Source organism: Bombyx mandarina, chromosome 11 (genome assembly GCF_030267445.1).
Source record: "Bombyx mandarina strain Sakado chromosome 11, ASM3026744v2".
NCBI classification, from domain to species: Eukaryota; Metazoa; Arthropoda; class Insecta; order Lepidoptera; family Bombycidae; genus Bombyx; species Bombyx mandarina.
Genome location: NC_143218.1, coordinates 2,894,216 through 2,911,891, shown reverse-complemented (window position 1 = coordinate 2,911,891; position 17,676 = coordinate 2,894,216). Strand labels below are relative to the sequence as shown.

The 17,676-nt window shown below is 38.3% G+C and overlaps 1 protein-coding gene across 1 annotated transcript in view; it reads left to right on the top strand.

Moving 5' to 3' along the window:
• The window catches only part of LOC114241726 (uncharacterized), a 37,394-nt gene that overhangs the window by 897 nt on the left and 18,821 nt on the right, over positions 1-17,676 (top strand). The gene's annotated exons all lie outside the window — the stretch shown is intronic.

The window sequence follows — 17,676 nt, the reverse complement described above, 5'->3', positions numbered from 1 at the left end:
TAGAGTTCAATGTCAAACCAGATTATATAGAAACAGCAGTCGCCTCTTATCAAACTATGGCCTTCCTTGAAAATCATTCTCTGTTCTAACTAAAAACACTTCTAATATCCCTTACATCACATGGTAAAATAATTTCTAAATCCCTAAAATGTATTTATGAGGCCCTACAGATAGGTTCGAGTCCTTGAAAGCTATTTCTTCAGCAAGCAGACCTGATGAGTCACTGATTTTATATTTAAAAGTGGCTAATCACTTTTAGCTTGTGACGTTAATTTGGTAACCATTTGCCTTTAAAAGGCCATTGGATGTTGGCTTTGCCTCTGGGATTGTGTGAGCTAGACCAACTTGTCAGCCGATAATGGCAATAAATAAAAACAATCTCTTTTAAATGTTTCCTTTACTTTGATGGCCCAAGAAGTCTTCTATACATATCACACCAAGAAAAGCTGTTGTATTTGAACTCAATCGAATTAACAAAAAAGAATGAATTTGTGTATTTGACCATACTACCTGGTGGTTGGTGGCAGACACTTTACTATGTCTATGGGTTCCGGCAACTACTCGGTACTGGGTAGACCGTGAGATAAAAAATTGAAACCTTATTGACCTTAGAAAAAGTTAAGCCAATGTATGTTACTGTCTAGGTGAGTTTTTTTTTTATTGGTTAGATGGGTGGACGAGTTCATAGCCCATCTGGTGTTAAGTGGTTACTGCAGCCCATGGATATCTACAAGGTAAATACGCCACCCACCTTGAGATATACGTTCTAAGATAGTATAGTTACAACGGCTGCCCCACCCTTCAAACCGAAACGCATTACTGCTTCACGGCAGAAATAGGCAGGGTGGTGGTACCTTCCCGCGCGGACTCACAAGAGGTCCTACCACCAGTAAAAAGTGGGTTTTGTTTGATGGGTGTCCAAAAGTATTCTATTTGTAATATTGCCTATCTAAGTGCCCTAGAAGTTTCCAAGTATACCTGCCCTTCAAAAAAAAAGTCAGTTTTTGTTTCATGTTTATTATAGCTAGTGGTCCCCCAATAGTCGAAATTTGACTATCATTAATTGAAATTATAAGTTTGAATATTATTAAGGTTCTGTTGTTAAAGACTATAATACTTCTATAATCACAGATTTCGCCAAGACTATATTATATACTATAGGTAAATAATATGAAAGACAAACAATATTAATTTATTCCCGATTTGGCCAGTGACTAAACAATAACAAAAGAGTATAAATGCGCGTGTGTGTCAAATACATGGTAGTGTGTGTAATGTTCTTATTTATTTATTGATTTAATGTATTTTTTATGTGTAATTTAAAAAATATTAACATTCTGCATCCCTTCTCTTTAATCTCTATAAGTGAGAATTTTCATACTCCTCTATCCGTGCAATTTTCTTAAAAAGGAGCCAAAATTTTTGATACACATATTAATATATAGATAACAGCTTTTACCTGCAGCTTCTCCCGGCCAAGGAAAAGTGTCAGTGTGATTTCTCATGAGAGTGAGAGGTTTTTTTTGGAATAAAAAGTAGTCTATATCTTCACTATCCTGATCTAAAACTAGCACTTTAAAAAGATCACTCCATCCATTGATTTATATACATCGTTTTTTTGTTGTAATAATTTATTTGAATGTTGGTTCTACTAGAAGATTAAAATGACAACACGCAATGGAATTATCCAATATTAAAAATCTTAGTAAGTTCAGTGAACTGTGAACTCCAAATTTTTTTTTTTTAATTTTTTTTATTGCTTAGATGGATGGACGAGTTCACAGCCCACCTGGTGCTAAGTGGTTTCTGGAGCCCATAGACATCTACAACGTAAATGCGCCACCCACATTGAGATATAAGTTCTAAGGTCTCAGTATAGTTACAACGGCTACCCCACCCTTCCAACCGAAACGCATTACTGCTTCACGGCAGAAATAGGCAGGGTGGTGGTACCTATCCGTGCGGACTCACAAGAGGTCCTATCACCGGTAACAGTAAATGACCTTGGTACTAATTGATATTAATTATAAATAGGACAAAAGAAATATGAGTACTAACATTTGAATTTTGTCACAGGTGTCAATGAGTTATAAGCAAGAATTAAACTCTTAAAACTTGATGTTGCCAATTTTAAAATGTTATGTTTTACCTAAAAAAAAAGAATACATGTCAAGGGGTGAAAGGATTTTATGTGGCATTTATCTTTTGTAATTAAAGGTGCGTTTTATTTGGTATTAGCATCAACAGTTCAATGTTTTTCATTGAACATCAATTAAGTTTACTCCATTCGAATGGCTGAAGATGTTTTATGTTATGATATTTTTTTCCATATTTTAAACTTTAAATGGCTCCCCTGTAAAGTTGCTTAAATGTCGCTCAAACCAAATAGCCTTGTACCCTTCAATATGTTACACATAGAAAATTAAATATGCTTACATAGGGCAAGGCTATTAAGTACTATTTTTTTACTTTGTAGTGGCCTTTTTTAGCTTTAGTGTCACTAATTAAAAAAGAAAAAAAGAGAGCCACGTTTGTATCAACATGTCAGTAATAAAATAAAAAGAGTATTTAATACATAAATATAAACCATGAGAAGTGAGTGATTATGGTTGAATTTCGATATATCGGGTGAACAGAAATAAAATTGAGTTTATATATAATTATGAAACAAACCTAAGAATGACAAGGGAATTAAGGTTAAGATAGGGATGCTCGATTATCATCGATGTTCGATGCTAATCGATATTTAAATGTAAAACATCGATGTCACGGACACATATCTAAATTCTGCTGTCTGGTTCAATCCTATATCAACGCAATAGGTTGAATGGCTCCGCGCTTTAAAGTTATTATTTTTACAGTCAATTGACAAAAAGTATTGGAACTTATAACGTGTACCTATGCCCTGATATCTTTAATTTATTATTAATTTTGTTGAATTATAGAAAAACGTTGTGATTTTATGGTTGTGTTAATAATTGATCAATGTTTGCAAAAAACATCGATGTTGGCTGACATCGATATTTTGTGCTTAATGAACATCGGGAATCGATGTCCTGCTATCGATGTCATTATCGATGCCATCATTGATTAAATTTTCCAACATCGAACATCCCTAGGTTAAGATAAATAAATTGTGAAAATTAAATAATGTAGTATTACTGGTGGTAGGACGTCTTGTGAGTCCGCGCGGGTGGGTACCACCACCCTGCCTATTTCTGCCGTGAAGCAGTAATGCGTTTCGGTTTGAAGGCCGGGGCAGCCGTTGTAACTATACTGAGACTTTAGAACTTGTATCTCGTGGTGGGTGGCGCATTTGCGTTGTGGATATCTATGGGCTCCAGTAGCCACTTGACACCGGGTGGGCTATGGGCTCGTCCACCCACCTAAGCAATAAATAAATAAAAAAGAACTCAAATCTCAAGGTGGGTAGCGGCATCTACGTTGCAGATGTCTATTGTCTGGGGCTGTGAGCTCGTCCACCCATGTATGCAATTTTAAAAAAAGCTACCGCACGGTCAGACCGGCCGTATCTAATAGGCCTATATCACACAGAATGATACAGAATCACCGCATTACATAAACAATGTTATCAGACAGAGAGATGCTCTTATCAGTTAGCGAGAGGCGACGTATTCAAACAGAATTGTGGATAGTGATGACGATGCAATAATTGTTATTAATTAATACGTGAAGCAAAAACTTTGTATCCCTTTTTACGAAAATTGTTCGGACGGAGGAGTATGAAATTTTCCACACTTACAGAGAATATAGAGAAGAAGTGCACAATGCTAATATTATTTTTAAAATAATGCATAAAAGGTACATTAAATCAATAAAGAAAACATTACACACACTACATACCATGTATTTGACGCACACACGTATGCATACTATTATTTATTGTCAAATTTTGTTCTTGACGTCTGTTGTCAAATTGAGATTAAATATTGTTTGTCTTTGTTAATGTTTTTTATAGTGTAGTCTTGGCGAAATTTGTGATTATAGAAGTATAATATAAAATCATAATAGTGTACAAACTTATAATTCCAATTAATTATAGTCGAATTTCGACTACTGCGGGACCTCTAGTTGTTATTAATTCGCTCTAATATCCTGACCGGTATCGAATATGAAAGGTTTTAAAGGAAGATTTAGACCTAAGAAAAAACGGGTGGATTGCGTGAAAGACGTTATGTGTAAGAGGGGAGTGAGCGAAGAAATGGTAGTATAGAAGAGTATGGAAGGAGAAAACATGTTGCGCTGACCCCAGATGACTAGGAGAAGGGCAGGAGAATGATGTTCCTGATCCGGCATCGCCAGGTTTGCCGTTTAGGTGTGTTTTTTTATGTTTAAAAAGTAAAATTGACTTATCGACGAATGTGTACGCACCGCTTTTTTTCCTACCTATGCTGATAGCTTTGAGAGGTTATTTCAGCTTCTCCTTGACGTGTAGGTGAGCTCACGGGTTCAAACCGGAGTGTTGCTAACATTAGCCCTAGCAAGAGCAGTGCTTCGCAGAATCTACCGCCGGATCGGAAACGCGACTCACTGAGAAGAACCGGCGAGAAACTCAGTGGGCTATGTCTGTAGGTTAATTTACTCGTCGAACCCTTCGTCGTAAGCGACGAGTTCGACGAGAATGATGACCGGGCATCGCACCGCTGTGGCGTTGTAGCCATCATACAACGCAAGATATATTTGACAGACGCCTGAATCTCGCTCGCATCGTCCTTATTGCCGCTCTTTGAAGTCATCGTGATGTCCTCTTGAATGCAACGATTTATTATATTTAATATTAATATGTAGTATGTACGTGAAGCAAAAACATTGTACCCCTTTTTATGAAAATTGCGCGGACGGAGGAGTATGAAATTTCCCACACTTATAGAGAATATAGAGGAGTGCAGAATACTAATTTTTTATGTAATGATGCATTAATAATACATTAAATCAATAAACAAAACATTACACACACTACCATGTATTTGACACAACACACATACTCCTTGTTTATTGTCAAACTTTTGTTATTACTTAGTCTGTGGTCAAATTGTTAATAGATTAATATTGTTTATCTTTAATGTTATTTGTGTCTATAGTGTAATCTTGGCGTAATCTGTGATTATAGAAGTATAATAATAGTCTTGGACAATATAACCATAATAATGTTCAAACTTAAAATTTCAATAAATTATAGTGGAATTTCGACTACTGCGGGACCACTAGTTATGTAGACCGACGGTCCAAATGTTGTTGTTCGGAACTTTTATATATTTAAGCAAGCTTATCTTGAAAATGTCGTAAGCGAGATTCAGGCATCTGTCAAATATCTTGCGTTGTATGATGGCTACCCGCCACCCGCTACACGCCACGCCGCCCTAGAAGTCGTCGTGGCCTAACGGATAAGACGTCCGGTACATTCGTGTTTAGCGATGCATCGGTGTTCGAATCCCGCTGGCGGGTACCAATTTTTGTAATGAAATACGTACTCAACAAATGTTCACGATTGATTTCCACGGTGAAGGAATAACATCGTGTAATAGAAATGAAACCCGCAAAATTATAATTTGCGTAATTACTGGTGGTAGGACCTCTTGTGAGTCCGCACGGGTAGGTACCACCACCCTGCCTATTTCTGCCGTGAAGCAGTAATGCGTTTCGGTTTGAAGGGTGGGGCAGCCGTTGTAACTATAATTGAGACCTTAGAACTTATATCTCAAGGTGGGTGGCGCATTTACGTTGTAGATGTCTATGGGCTCCAGTAACCACTTAACACCAGGTGGGCTGTGAGCTCGTCCACGCATCTAAGCAATAAAAAAAAAAAAAAAAAAAAAAAAAACACGACCAATCCCAAGTGTTTCTGTCGCCAAGGATGTGTCAGGTGCCAGTTTGGTGTGTCAGGACCTCATGACCTCGTCGTCTCTTCAGCTACGTTAAACGCTTAGCGTCAGGTGGGTGGTGATATTGGAGATTCAGTAAAAAAAAAAAATATGTACATATTATACCAACATTGTTTTTATACTGAAATTTTCGGTTCAAAAAACTTTTATACGTCTTTGCCTAAAATAACCATTTGCTCATAGTGTTATGAGTCATGGTCTACAGAACAGTGTGTCTTTTAAGCTGTTGTGTCATATGACGTGATGTTTGAGAGAATGATAATAATATAACAAATATTACTGGTGGTAAGACCTCTTGTGATTCCGCACGGGTATGTACCACCACCCCTCCTGTTCCTGCGTGAATTAGAACTTACATCTCAAGGTGGGTGGCGCATTTACGTTGTGGATGTCTATGGGCTCCAGTAATCACTTAACACCAGGTCGGCTGTGAGCTCGTCCATCCATATAACCAATAAATAAAAAAATTGCTGTGCTGTGCTGGTTTCATCCAGCGCATTCCCGCGACCTTCAACAGGTCGTCGGTCTACCTTGTGGGAGGTCACTACCCACGCTAGGTCTTCCGGTACGCAGTTGCCACTCGGGAGTTTTGCGGCCCCCAAGCGAGAGCTTTTCGGCCCCAGCGTCAATCTGTTCTACGAGAAATGTGCCGTGCTCACTGCCACTTCAACGTCCCAATCCTTAAGCATTGATTCTCTTGCAAATCTTTTCATTCCTGATTCGATCTCACAGCGAAACTTCAAGCACTGCCCGCTCCATTACTCTTTGGGGTGACCTTGAGTCTTCTGATAAGATCAAATCTAAATAAACACATTGCCTTATGCCATTATAGGCAAAACGCACTGATCAAAGATTTTCGCCTCTTAAACTCTGCGATGTATATATATTAATACGTGAAGCAAAAGCTTTGTACGCCTTTTTACGAAATTTACGTGAACGGAGGATTATGCTATTTCCGACACTGATAGAGAATATAGAGAAGGAGCGCAGAATGCTGATATTGTTTTTTAATTTTGCATAAAATAAATAAATAAAAAACATTACACACACTACCATGTATTTGACACACACGGATATACACTCTTTGGTTTTTTGTATAAAGTCTGTGGTCAAATTGAGAAACGCACGTCATTACGGATCTTCCTGATCCATTAACGGTGCTTTTAGGCACCACAAGCACCGGTCACCGTCCTCGTCGAAGCCGTCGCTTGCGACGAAGGGCTCGACGAGCGAATTAACCCATAGACACAGCCTATTGAGTTTCTCGCCGGATCTTCTCAGTGGGTCGCGTTTCCGATCCGGTGGTAGATTCTGCGAAGCACTGCTCTTGCTAGGGTCAGTGTTAGCAACACTCCGGTTTGAGCCCCGAGAGCTCACCTACACACGTTAGGGTGAAGCTGAAATAGCCTCTCAAGGCTATCAGCATAGGTAGGAAAAATAAATAAATAAATAGAATAGATTAATATTATTTGTCTATAGTGCAGCCTTGGCAAAATCTGTGATTACAGAAGTATTATATAGTCTGACAATAGAACCATTAATAATTTTGTAATCTTATAATTTAAATTAATTATAGTCGAATTTCGATTATTGGGCGACCACTTATAATGTGAAGAGGTTCATCCCTATTTAATATGCAACTCATTATTAGAGTCGAACGAATAATTACCTCATTTAAACATTATAAACACCACGTTACACATTTCTCACCTGAACAGATTCACGTTGCCAAGATTTGTACGACCACGTGAAAATAACGTGCTTATAATCAAGCTATTTTTGTTCACGAGAGCTATTTTGTTCAAGATTCATGCGTTTAGGAAAGAAAAGAGGAAAAAAAACATGTTTGGTTGGAGAATGTTTTTTACGTTGACTAGCTAGCACTGATTCTTAGCTCTTCTCGTGCACAAACAGACACAGATCCGACTACATCCAGCCGAGAGTCTTATACTACACTACTATAGACACAGTCCTCTGCAGCTCTGTACTGATCCCGAGCTCTTCTCGTACACAAACAGACCAAAGATCCAACCTACATCCAGCCGAGAGTCCTATACTACACTACCTAGTCAGGTCATAAATTCTGTCACATGTTTAATGTAAAATAATTGAAACAAGTTTATTCATTATGTAACCATTCATATACCAAAATGAACTTAACAAAACATAGATTCTTATGACACTAAAGTTTATTCAAAATGACCTCCGTGATTTTGAATACAGGCCTTCTATCTGCGCGGCCAGTCATCTATCGCAGCACGAACGAGGTCCATGTCAATATCGGCGGCTGCCTTAATCAAGGATGTCTTGAGTGACTCCAAATTGGGATGAGGCTTTGAGCACGCCTTTTCCTCCAAGTGTTGCCATATATTGTAATCTAACGGATTCAAATCTGGACTGGAGGAGGGCCAGTCTTCGTGCCGGATGAAGTCGATTTCACGCGCCGCCAGCCAGTCTTGTGTGCTCTTCGCTCTATGAGCTGGCGCCGAATCTTGTTGGAATACCCAGTGCCTGTTATTGAACATGGTATGAGAAACAGGTTCCACAAGGTTCGTCAGGACTGTATTTTGATACACAACTGCATTCGTTTTTACACCTTTCTCACAAAAATGTACCTCTGTTAAGCCCCAATAAGAAACTCCCAACAATACCATGAGCGAGGATGGAAAATGACCTCGTTGGACACGCGGAATACGGTTGCTCGCTTCTTCACTACTGTGTGCGTACACCTTATCATTTTGTTTGTTGTAGCTCTCTTCTACGGTAAAAATTTTTTCATCCGAAAAAAGAATTTCCCGATATTTTTTTCCCGCGTACCGCTTCAACAAAGCGCGGCATCTCTTCAGTCTCAGGTCCATTAGACGAGCATTCAAACGATGTCCTGTTTTTCTTCGATATGCCCGAAGCCCTAAGTCTTCATTTAACACCCTTTTCACCGTGGTTCTGCTTAACCCCATCTGAAGGGCCAACAGTTTCTGCTTACGTTTGGGATTTCTTTGAATTCGCGCCTTCACAGCTTTTATCACTGCCGGAGTCCTAACAGACCGAGGGCGACCACTTCTTGACCTGTCATCTACACTAGAGTCTTCATTGTATCGTTTGATGGTACGATAAACGAATCTTTTGGTTATATTCAAAATTTTCAGTATGTTAAAAATTTTAATTGGCGCGTAACCGCAACGATGCAACGCAATAACTGCAACACGGTCTTCTTTAAGCGTCCACTCCATATTTAAAAATGAGTAAAATTCTAAAAGTATACATTTTTATTTTCATGAACAATTCGAAATTCGAATTCAATAAACTTTTTTGTGGCCAGCATTCTAAAAGAAAAGTTTTTATTGTGTGACAATACTTATGACCTGACTAGTTACTATAGACACAGTCCTCTGCAGCTCTGTACTGATCCCGAGCTCTTCTCGTACACAAACAGACACAGATCCGACCTATTGAAACAAAAGACTTGCGATGTCAAGATGTGAAAGAAGATGACGCTTATCAAACACTAGAGATCCTCTTGTCGTGAAGATGAAAACCCAAATCCAACTGTCAGACCTCAAGATATTGTTAGTACGTTCTGTTTGAATCTCTTAAAAAAATTACAAACTTATATATATGTACTAATAAAAAAGACGGTAGTTCGCACAATATACAAATTTACATGATAGATGACGATGAAACTTCATTCGTCCGTTAACACGAAAACTGTAAAATTGTATTTATTTACCAGCGACCCGCCTTCGCTTCGCTTCGGAAACATTAAATTTTATTATTGATAGGCGAAGCCCGCCATGTTGCGCGCGGTACGGTAAAACAATAACTGCGGGTGACGCCGCGGGGCGAAGCTAGTCTAAAAAAAGTAGTCCTAGTTACTCCTTATATCATCAGCTACCTATTAGTGAAAGTCTCATCAAAATCAGTCCAGCTGTTCCAGAGATTAGCCGGAACAAACAGACAGACAGACAAAAATTGTAAAAAAATGACTATTTTGGTGTATGTACCGTATATTATTATCTATTCATATGCATGTAGTAAAAAGCGGTTATTTCAATATTACAAACAGACACTCTAATTTAATTATATGTATAGATTTTTATTGCTTAGATGTGTGGACGAGCTCACAGCCCACCTGGTGTTGAGTGGTTACTGGAGCATAGAGACATCTAAAACTTAAATGTGCCACACACCTTGAGATATTAGTTCTATTAGATGGTAGTCCTAAGAACTGTCATTCGTTTGCTAACGTCAAGAGATTTCTAAATTGTTCTAAGACAGCAAAAGTGATTGGTGTACTCAATATTTCTCTAAGCTCGATCACCCTATTCGCCCCTATGGTGTCTGACGATGGTGTTAATAATTGTGGCTTCTCCGACAGATAAATTCATTATTATTTCTGTTCACCGGATATATCGAAATTCGACCATAATCACTCACTTCTCAAGGTTTATATTTATGTACTAGCTGACCCGGCAAACTTCGTAGTGCCTCAATCGATAAATAAAATACCTAAACTTTTGTTTAAAATAAACTTAAAACAAAGAAAAGGAATCCGTCCGAGCGGGGAGACATCAATGGAAAAAAAAAATTGTTTTATATAATTCCGAGCTTTTTTTATATTTTCTCACCTTTTAAACCTTCTCTGGACTTCCACAAATAATCCGATACCAAAATTAGCCAAATCGGTCCAGCCGTTCTCGAGTTTTAGCGAGACTAACGAACAGCAATTCATTTTTATATGTATAGATTACATACTCTTTTTATTTTATTAGTGACACGTTAAAACAAATCGGGCTCTCTGTTTTTTTTTACTAGTGACACTGAAGCTAAAAATATGCACTAAAAAAGGTATTTAGTGGCCTCGCCCTATTTATGCATATTAAATTTTCTGTGAGGGCCCTATTTAGATATAACCTCATTGTTGGAAAGGCGTCTATCTGAAGACAAGCAGTCTTGCGTTCTGCTCTGCGTCAATGAGCCCCAGTTACCACTAAACAGTAGAAGGGTCCTGAACACCCAGCAATGGGTCACCCAGTAGACTTTCAGGTCTTCGTTCGAAGACAACGACTCTCCCACGTGACCTTTAACCTTGAAACCCGACAACAATGACATATTTGAAAACACGATAAAGAACTGTTATCACACGATATCACATTATAAGAAAGACACAGTGCAAAGATCTTACGAAGCGTTTGCACAGAGATTCCTTTTAAAAATTAAATCGGAGGCTTAGTTGATGATGAGCTAATCACACTGGTTATAGGACTACATGTGAGTGAGGCTAGGTACATACATAATATACACATACATACACATAAACATACATACATATATCCGTAAATATCTATATATTAATAATACGTGAAGCAAAAACTTTGTGCCCCTTTTTAGGAAAATTGTGCGGACGGAGGAGTATGAAATTTTCCACACTTATAGAGAATATAGAGAAGGGGTGCAGAATGCTAATATATTTTGTAAATTATGCATTAAAAATACATTAAATCAATAAAAAGAACATTACACACACACACACACACTACCATGTATTTGACACACACACACACACTTAAACTCTTTGTTTATTGTCAAACTTTTGTTATTGCTTAAAGTCTGTGGTCAAATTGAGAATAGATTAAATATTGTTTGTCTTTAATAATATTTATCTATAGTGTAGTATTGGCGAAATCTGTGATTATAGAAGTACTAGCGACCCGCCCTCGCTTCGCTTCGGAAACATTAAAACACACATGAAACCAAAAAAAAAAAAAAAAAGTAGCCTATGTTCATCAGGGACAATGTCGGCTTCTAATGGCAAAAGAATTTTTCAAATCGGTCCAGTAGTTTAGGAGCCTATTCGAAACAAACAAACAAACAAATCTTTCCTCTTTATAATTATATAATATTATATAGATATAGATATAGAAGTATAAAATACAATCATAATAGTGTACAAACTTCAATTCCAATTAATTATAGTCGAATTTCGACTACTGCGGGACCTCTAGTACATACAAATACACAAGTTAATATAATAATAATTATTAAAAAAATTACTTCTTTACACATAAATAAGAATAAGCAATTCACGTATAAAACATACTTAAAATACCATTGTAATGAACTTTTAATGAGAACCAACTTGCGTATTAATCGTCTGCGCGTAGGTAATAACGTGGCCAATTAAAAGTAATTATTATGACAAATTGTTGTGCCAGCGTCGCGCTGTCTGTTCCGGAATCGATGTTGGACGTGCTGCCGCAAAATTATTGGGCCAATATTGGTCTATATATTGGGATGTTTGTGATTTCTGTTAAACCCGGTCATCGTTCTCGTCGAACCCGTCGCTTGCGACGAAGGGCTCGACGAGTAAATTAACCCATAGACACAGATCCACAGACCACCAGAACCACAGAACTTCTCAGTGGGTCGCGTTCCCGATCCGGTGGTAGATTCTGCGAAGCATGGCTCTTGCTAAGGTTCGTGTTAGCAACGTTGTCAGGTTTGAGCCCCGTGAGCTCACCTATATGTCAGGGCGAAGCTGAATTAGCTCAAGGCTATCAGCATGGGTAGGAAAAAAAACTTCTGTTAAACTCTGTTTCTGTTTTATTGCTGGTAGGAGGACATCTTGTGAGTTCGCAAGGGTAGGTACCACCGCCATGCCTATTTTTTCCGTGAAGCAGTAATGCGATTCGGTTTGAAGGACGGGACAGCCGTTGTACTTACTGTAGGAACTGAGACCTAAGAACTCATATCTCGTTTTGGGTGGCGGCATTTACGTCGTAGATGTCTATGGGCTCCGGTAACTACTTAACAGCAGGTGGGCCGTGAGCTCATCCATCCATCTGTGCAATAAAAAAGATTACTTAATAAAATTAAAAACTTCTAATATGGTTTCCCTAAAGACCCATTCCATTCCATAAAGACTTTTGAATTAAATGCGAGAATTTCGGGTCTCCCCCACAAGATGCCGGTACAAACGTGCGCGCTCACTAATGACCCATCATAGTTACGCAAAGATTAGATGAGATTTTGATACAAAAAGATGCGAGGATTACGTCAAACAAAGCCAATCCAACGTAACCAACATTGGCGTGTTGGTGAATCGAAATTATTTATGTATCTATAGTTATAGATAGAGTGACTAATACAGGTCGACACTTGCGTTTCTAAAGAATTATGACGTGATTATGTTTGTTGGCTCATCTAAATGTTTTTTTTTCTTCGGCCGTAGACACAATCAGAATTATTTTTACGATTTAGACACGCGTTTTTCATCGGGGCTAATATATCGAGGGGTGTGGTGTAAGGTTATTTGGTTGAAGCGACATTTCGCTTAACACGCGATATTTAACGTTTTAATTAAAGGTTCGTTTTATTCGGTATCAGCATCAACAGTTCCATGTTTTTAATTGAACTTCAATTAAGTTTATTCCATTCAAATAGCTGAAGGTCATTCCCGATCCTGCGGACCGAATGGTAAACAGTCGACGACGCCCTAAATACGTCATTTCGGATCCTCCCGATCCACTAACGGTGCTTTTAGGTACCTCAAGCACCGGTGTCATCGTTCTCGTCGAACCCGTCGCTTGTGACGAAGGGCTCGGCGAGTAAATTAACCCACAGACACAGCCCACTGAGTTTCTCGCCGGATCTTCTCAGTGGGTCGCGTTTCCGATCCGGTGGTAGATTCTGCGAAGCACTGCTCTTGCTAGGGTTAGTGTTAGCAACGTCGTCAGGTTTGAGCCCCGTGAGCTCACCTACTTGTTAAGTTACGCTGACATAGCATCTCAAGCTTAGGTAGGAAAAAAAAATTATCGTTATCGAGAACATTAAAAAACTCGCTCGAAGCACACCGGTCTCGAAGCGAACGGATGGGAAAATGTTTACGGGCGTCGGTCACTAGATGGCTTCGCTTCGATTAGTTTCTCATTGCTCCTGTAGATGGCAGTAACATTAACTATCCTATATTTTATTTTTAATGAAGAATTTTGTAAATTTTCAGAAAACACAAATTGATAAAATTTAATCAAATAAAGACTAGTATTTTTTTCTTTTCTTTAGTTAGTTATACAATAATCGAATGCCTTAACTTTGAAAATATATAAGTTTAGGGGCGTGCGCCACAAAATGTCGCTAGTTTCCATACAATAAAATAATATTTGTCTTAAAGTATCGCAGTTTTACGGTCCAGGTAATCTCGTCATCTCTCGTTTGAATAGCTCCTTTCTTTCTGCGGGACAAACAAGTTCTCCCGAAACATAAATAACACGTTAATAATCGTGCTCTCCGCGTGGACGCCTGCCAAGTACTGACGCACCGGTGGCTTTCTAGTTCTAAGCGAGTTAGAGCTAAGAGACTTGGTCGGCGCGGCTAATTGCATTTCGGAGCCAAACGCGGGTAGGCGTAAAACAAGACTGGAATAACTGTGATATGATTTAAGCTGCTTTCAGACTAAGCTATAATATAATAGTATATAGCTCATAGCACAACAGTAGCTTTTTTTTCTCCTACCTATGCTGATAGTCTTGAGAGGCTATTTCAGCTTCTACTTGACGTGTAGGTGAGCTCACGGGGCTCAAACCGGGAGTGTTGCTAACACTGGCCCCGTAAAGAGCAGTGCTTCATTAGAAATTTGTATTTCATTAGAAAGAACCATGGCACAGTTGGGTCGCTCGATACGAATGCACCGGGCGTCTTATCCTTTAGGCCGGGACGACCTAAAAAGTTTTTTTTTTTGCTTTTCCTTTCAAACAGCGTAGTTATGGAAGTTTGACTTGGGTTTCCAGCTTCACAATATAAGGGTATCGGAAGTTAGATAAGCAACCATCTTCACGATTAAAGTTTGAGCATTTTGAAGTGAAAACTTCTTTAGCATCGTTGTGATTCGAAAGTCGATGAAACGAAAAAGCGACAGTAAAAAGAGACAGAGACATAAATTCATAAGATTTAACGTGGGAGAAAATGAGATGGGAAGCATTAAACAGTTAGTGGTTCTCTTTGTGCTCTGCTTCGTACGCTTATATTCGTACTTAATACATTCTGAATAAATCTATGTAAGATATACGAATGAAATCTATATATATATAAAAATGAATTGCTGTTCGTTAGTCTCGCTAAAACTCGAGAACGCCTGGACCGATTTGGCTAATTTTGGTCTTGAATTATTTGTGGAAGTCCAGATAAGGTTTAAAAGGTAGATAAATATGAAAATTCTCGGAATTGAATAAAAATAACAATTTTGTTTTTCCTTTGATGTGTCCCCCGTCGGACGGAATACTTTTGTTTGTTTTAAGTCTGTTTTATACAAAAGTTTAGGTCTATTATTTATCGATTGAGGCATCACGAAGTCTGCCGGGTCAGCTAGTGTACAATAAAATAATTATCAAACTTTGTATCACTATCACATTACTAAAACCTACAATTATCCATTTCCCGAAAATTTTGATTAGTCTCATTATCTTGAGGCCAACATTTTTGAAGGTTTCACTTGTACCACGTGTGAATTGCACACATGTTTTTTTAAAAATTAATTAAATTATCAATCAGCTCTCTCCATATCTTCAAATTAATTTGCTCGCTTTCAACCTTCAAACTTCTTGAGCATTTGTTGACGTAGTGGGGGTAAGTTCGCGCATGGTACACTCACGTGCAAAAACATTACTTACTCTGCGTCATAATGCTATTAAATTAGTAAAATCAACATATGTATTTATTTATATATTTATTAAAACATCAACAAAACATATAGGTTAATAATTGTAATAATTTAATCTTGGGGTAAAATAGATATTCCTTCTATTAAGTCAAAACTAGAGCTGTTGCCAGGTCTTGGTTCAGTTGAAGCGAAGCTGGTATTTGTAATTTTTTTTTCGTTATCATAATCTTGACCATCATCATCATCACTGTTTTCATCACCCGAGTCGCTATCATCGTGATTAGTCGACATAGGGCTCATCGGCCTAGTTTACAACTCGGTCGATTCGGTCTTCTTTTTTGTCTATAATTAATTATTTTTTGAAGATATTCGATTCGTAGTAATCGAATGTTACTTTTTTCAATTACCAGCTTCCCATTATTTTCTGTTCTTTTTTTTCCATCTGAAGCCTAGCTCTTTCATAATACGTCGTAAGCTTCATTTCGAGCCATTAAAATTTATATCTTCTTTAAATTTTTCGAAGCCTTTCTACGGTACGGAGTTTCGCTGCTTGTTATGTAGTTATTATGATTACATCTTTTTATTACAGATTGAACGAAACTATCCATTCCGGTAACTTTCTTCTTCCCTGATCTTTTCTTACCCGGAGTCCGAAACACGGCGAGCAAGCCAGAGCCTTTAGCTTCCTTAATAATGCACCTAACAGTACTCACTGATGGTTTTGTTACTTCCGAAGTCTGTTTTAATTTTTCCATATCATTCTTCCCCTGTTTTATAATGAAGCAATATACGTCGTACACAATTTTTCTACCCTTTCTTTTGAATACTACACCAGTTTGTCGCGGCATAGTGTATGTTTTATAAAAAATCAACAAACACTCAACAAATAGCAATGGCAACAAAGTCCACAAGTAATTATAACAAATAACTTAACGATTAATAACGATAGACTTTCCACTGTACGCAAGCGTACTTTTGTGAGCAAGCGGAATGAGGGCGCGGTGCGGGGCGCAAGGTTCGACTGATCTACCAATAAAGCGCTCGATACGATTTCCCCTGCCGTCGCGCCTCACCCTCACCACCAAAGTGATCTAAAATTCGGTTCTGCGCAGTCAAGGTCATTTGCTCAAGAAGTTTGCCGGTTACTATATTTTGTGTTTTTCTCTTTCAAATCTGATAAATTGGTTGCCACTGATGTTATCCATGTCGCTATTTCTCTTATCCAAGTTCCCTGTTTCAATCCTAGTGCTTGTCATGAGAGTAGCTTCAGGTCCGTCGAAGTATAATAGGTCTGTCGTAAAAATGTATGTATGAGGTCACTCAAACACGCTCTGGGCTCGCCGGGTCGAATTTTAGTCCGATCCGGTCATACGATGATATCATTGACGTGTTAATGTGGAACTCTATATATTGTAATGTTGGAATTTTTTAATATTTTATTACGAGTAGGTACTTACTGTTTAATGCGGCCTTTCGGTGATTGATTATGCGATTACTCATTTTTCTATGTACCCACCTTTTTTTTTGTTGTTTTTTTCGCCTGGCTCTTCTAGTAACTTTGAGGGGTCATACTAGATTCACCGGGTGAGCTCACGGGGCTTTAACCTGAGGACGTTGCTAACACTAGCCCTAGCAAGAGTAGTGCATCGCAGTTTTTTTTTTTTTTATATAACTCTCAGACACAGCCCACTGAGTTTCTCGCCGGATCTTCTCAGTGGGTCGCGTTTCCGATCCGGTGGTAGATTCTGCGAAGCACGGCTCTTGCTAGGGTTCGTGTTAGCATCGTCGTCAGGTTTGAGCACCGTCAGCTCACCTACTAGTTAAGGTTACACTGAAATACCCTCTCAAGGCACTTGGCTAGATAGGTAAAAAAAAGCCCAAAAGGTTATAAAGGTAGATAAATCCATCTACTCATTTCAAACAGTGTTTATTATTAACAATAGATTAAATTATCGTTGTAATAATTTTGTGAATGCTAGTCGTCTAGTCACAGAAGTCTGTTACAGCTACATCGAGTAATACATTTTAACCTATAAGGCTTAAAGTTTGTATTTGAAAGATGCTGATTTCGCGGATATTATCTCTACCGATAAAGATAATCCCGTATTTTTTTTATATGAC